This window comes from Mytilus californianus, unplaced genomic scaffold, assembly GCF_021869535.1.
Source record: "Mytilus californianus isolate M0D057914Y unplaced genomic scaffold, xbMytCali1.0.p SCAF_13, whole genome shotgun sequence".
NCBI classification, from domain to species: domain Eukaryota; kingdom Metazoa; phylum Mollusca; class Bivalvia; order Mytilida; family Mytilidae; genus Mytilus; species Mytilus californianus.
Genome location: NW_026262615.1, coordinates 33,785,471 through 33,790,435, shown reverse-complemented (window position 1 = coordinate 33,790,435; position 4,965 = coordinate 33,785,471). Strand labels below are relative to the sequence as shown.

Below are 4,965 nucleotides of genomic sequence, written 5' to 3'. Positions count from 1 at the left end.
TAGTAATGAGAGAGTGCTGATTATTTGGGCAGTAAATCCAGTGTTTGTACCACCCTAAAATCTAACATTTAATGTAAAGTGATTGCATTATTCAATTATGAATTTGAAAAAAAAATTATAGCCAATTATAATCCCTGCATTGGTTACTTTTTAATATTTACATACTAAATAGTGTCTATAAATTTATAGCATTGTTAGGTAATTTATAATTTTAATTGTGTAATTTAATTAATCTTGATTACTGAAATGATTACTCACTTTAAAATAGATTTACATGTTATGTGTTGCTATCTATAATGCACTTAAACATTATATAAAGTGACAAGATATATATATATATATATATACTTTAATTATTTCACTTACAGAATTTCAGACAATAATTTATTTTTGAATTTTCCATTAAATGAATTGCAGGTTACAATTAATTTATTTTCAAGTATCTCTATTTAATTAATTAGTATACACAAAAATTATTTCCATGCAGTCTCTTTCTTATCAATTAGTGATAGAAATGATATGTGCCATCTGGTTTCTATTTATCTCTGTGATATTGACAGGAAATGATGTACAAAAGAGTTGGGGCCCAGTGAAGGAGACCACATTGTTTTGTACATTTCTCTGAAATTTCTACAACTTAAAATATAAGGAAAATAGATAAAATCATGTGAATATTTTTTATTTATTATTATATATATCAAATATTTAAGATTTAGGTAATTTAAATAGTATGATTAGGGAAACAGTTCAAACAACTCCCTAAACAACCCCAACAGATTCAAAATTTGAACTTGCAGACAACAAGCAAAGATGTCTAATTTATCATGAACAAAATATGAATTTTACAATGGATGTAGAGTTTAGACTAAAAAGTTCCAAAGTATTCTATTAACATTAAAAAGTGCAGATGTATTCTTCTGATGACATGACTATTGGATTTAGGAAGATTGATGTTTTCATATATTTTGGATTAAATCTTTTGGTAAGTACAAATTATGAATAAGTATTTCCACCATTTTGAATATTATGAAACTGCTATTTCCTTCAAATAAAATGTGACATATATAAAGTATCTTCTTAACCATGTAGGATTAAGAAAATAACTATAAGACCATGCATTTTTTGCATATAAATAATTATTATGGTATTCAGTGTACGACACAAGACTTATATTTTTAAGACAATCTCTTTTATAAAATATTTCTTTATAGTAGTTTTGGCAAAATTGGAGATCTGTGATATGACTGCAATAATTAAATATATAGACATCTATCCACAAAAGGCAAAAAGTATTATCTTTAACTTAAGTACTCAATTATGGATCAAATTTAAAATTTTAAAAATGGGCAAGACTTACATGTAAATATAGGCCTACAACTGTATGATGTTTAAGTAAAATGAAAAACAAATATTAATCAAAGTAAAGAATATCAACCTATACACTTCATGCACTGAATATATGGTAATATTTAGTATCAGACAATTTTTTATATTTCAGAACTGGTGAAAAGAAAATTTAAAGAATGATGTATGCGCAGACTATTAGTTTTAATATAATCTTTTCAAAATGTTTTCTGATAGGACTGAAGAATGGAAACACAATCAGACTTTGAGTAAGTAGTTTTATACGAAAGAAATCCTTATTTTAAAATGCTTTTAAAGTAGAATTTGCACATGTTGGACTTTCAAAACATTTTGAAAAAAGTTGTAAAACCATCTGTAATTTTTTTAGATATAAACATGATATATAATCTTTTATTTAAACACAACAATTTGAAATAATCTATGATGCTTAAAATGCACATAAAATCCAAATTAGCAAATTGAAATAGGGGGTCACAGCCCACAGGTCTTATTTTCTTCAGAAAATCCCCAAAACAGGTCCTGAGTAAATTAAATTCATTATAATTATCTGCCCTTGATTTTACAAGGTTTTTTTTCTAAAAATTTAATTACATTTTAAAACAATTGCCTAACAACTCTTATTTTTTTATAGTTTAATCTTATAATATCAAGTTTTAAATGTTTCTGTTGTGTATTGAATAATATATGGTAAAAATAGTAAATTCAAGTCAATATGTCAAAATAGTGAAAAAAAAATACAAAATATATATTGGAATACACATGACCAAATAAACCAATGAAGGGATGCTCAGAAAAAGACACCCGACCTACTTATACAGCTCACAATTTACCTATTTAACATAGACAAATTTGGTAAATTCATTTTAATTTAACCAATAATGCATGGTAATTTTAATTTATGTCCTCATTTTTTTTTTCAGTTTATGTAACTGCTTGGTGCACAAAACACAACAAATGCATACAAGATGGTCAGATTAATGATGCTGTTACAGAGCAAATCAGTTATGCACGAAAGAAATTAAGGAAATTGTGATAATACTTTTTATTCGAAGAACACTGAAAAGACATTAAAATATGACTAATAACTGAAAATGAAGAAATTGGGAAGAACTAAAAATGTCAATATTATACATGTAGTAAATTGTAGTTGCTTAAATACAGTCGATCAAGTTTGATAACAATTTTACTATTTTATTTGTATGAAGGCCTAGTTTTTCTTTGCAAGAATGCATAGAAATGGTAAAAACCTGGATCTGTGGAATGAAAAATTTCCTTCATTGAAGGCAGAATTTTTTTCATATTCTTAAGGCGGAATTTTTTTCATATTCTAAGGCGGAATTTTTTTCCAATTTTTAAGGCGGATTTTTTTCTCACTTCTAAAAGCGGATATATTTTCCGTCTCTTTAGGCGGATATATTTTCCGTCTCTTTAGGCGGATATTTTTTGAGAAAAACATTTTTCCTTTTAATCAGACGGAATTTTTCCCCCCTAAGACAGGCGGATAAATTTGCATATTTCGGCCCTATTCCGCCCTGAACCCGCCTGGAATCCATGTAAGAAAGATTCATCGTGTAAAGGGGGACTTTAAACAGATTCCTTCTAAAATTTCCGTCTGGAATCCATGTAAAATACGCCTGGATTTTTTCGTACAGGTAAACCCCAAATTCGGATTCTTGTCTGACTATTTAAAATTTGAATCAAACCCTTTTCTAAAACAGACACATTGCCACATTCTTTATGTGCCTGTCCCAATGACAGGTCCACCTTCAACAATGCATATGCCTTGTTCGGGTTGAGACACAAATGACACCTTACAAAAACATGAGAAGTAAAAGTAAATCAATTTGCACCCATAAAACTGATAAAAAGTTTTAAATAGTTAAGAGGGCCACAAAAATGAGCTTTGTGATAATCTACAGACTCATTGCTCAAACCTGAAATGGTTAAATTGTCTGCTTACAGAAGATTTTTTTAATATGAAAATGCCTGTCTTCAGCCTGAAATATTTGCCACACTAAATGTTTCGACATGTTTATGTAAATTATGGTGTGTAAATAAATCATCCTCTATATAATTTTATTTAATCCTTTTGATTCTGCATCTCTCACACAATGGCAGTTCATTTCCAATTACCTAAATATGAATTGTAACACTTTATAGTGTCTGAAAAGGGTGAGCAAATCATCAGAAAATTAATCATGTTAATCTTTAATGTAGAAGACATCTTGAAACAGTACCAGATCATTTGACATTGGAGCTTATAAAGGGACACTTATATCTAAGATAGTTCCATTTCAATGCAAAACATGTTTAAATATTGTGAAGAGAAATAAAACAAAATCAATGGCAAACACTGTAGTTGATTAATACTAATAGATATCATTATAGTACATTTGTACATTACGTGATTATTTCTGTATTGGCCTTGTTATTGGTCTGTGGCCAGAAGTATTATACAGCAAGCCTAGGACTAGTCCAAATAATTATGATGTCTTGAAAGGTTTTTTTTTTGGCTTTGACGCCTCACATGTACTTAAATCTTAATTATTTGGACTAGCCTTGGACCAATACTGGCTATATAGCTAATCAGTAATAATATCATAATAAAAATGTCTGTATATTTTGTCATCAAATTATTGTTTGTTTTACTACCTATGCTGCCTGAATTCAAAGTATATAAAAAAAAATTAATTTTACCGACTACTGAAAAAAAAAACGGAACAAGACTTGATAATTAAGTTAACGTTCCCGGAATAATCGAAGATATTACAACTATGGGCGAAAATAATCAGTGGGCAAACGACGAACGGACCGGATACCTCATGAGTTCCATTAAATGATGATGCCGGTAATATACTCAAAATGCACACCTAGAGATGCCTTCAATTTCATGTTGGCCCACTATCCATTGTTCCCGCCATCTATCGTTTGTGACGTTATATTTCTAAACCTAAAGTCGTTTCAGGTAAATTAATTCCGGCTTTCCAATTACAGGCACTTGTATCTGAAAAAATTTCCCCTATTATCACACTTACATCAAGGTTTAGGAATATAGGTATGTCTTTCAGAGACAAGAACCAGTCTAAATATCTAACTAATCTACACCACCAATCTAAACCCCCTATATATGATATATGAGGGTCTGGATTTGGTTTATGTACCATGGCCAACTATTTTCCTCAGTGTAAGCCAGTACGAGTTATCGCGCATGATTTTAATTTCTTATCCGTCTGATCGGTCGTTTCTGTGTGTGATAGTGAGACTAGGAACAGTATATCTAGTCAATATATATGGTCCTGGTACAGACGAAAATAAAACGGGACAAAAAGTGCAGAATCATGAAAGGGAAAAATATGACTTGGAAACATAGGCCAAAAAATTAAAGTATAGAGAATAATGGGGTGCTAAAATATAAAAATATAGAGAATAACTTGGGCCAAAATAAATAATGAGAATCAGAGAAAAAGGGTAAAAAAAAAAAGAAATAATAAAGAAATGATCGGGGGATATCAAAATATGATATTTTGTTTTTGGTTTTAAACATTTATTAAAGCGGAATTGTGAAATAATACTTCTCTATTAGCATGATTAGCGGTTTTG

At 29.4% G+C, this 4,965-nt stretch overlaps 1 long non-coding RNA gene across 1 annotated transcript; it reads left to right on the top strand.

Moving 5' to 3' along the window:
• Window positions 1-307: 307 nt before the first annotated feature.
• On the top strand, window positions 308-3,015 carry LOC127723536 (uncharacterized). The gene is made up of 3 exons (XR_007992122.1): window positions 308-982; window positions 1,499-1,613; window positions 2,286-3,015. It is a non-coding gene; the product is annotated as an uncharacterized LOC127723536 (long non-coding RNA).
• Window positions 3,016-4,965: the final 1,950 nt, after the last annotated feature.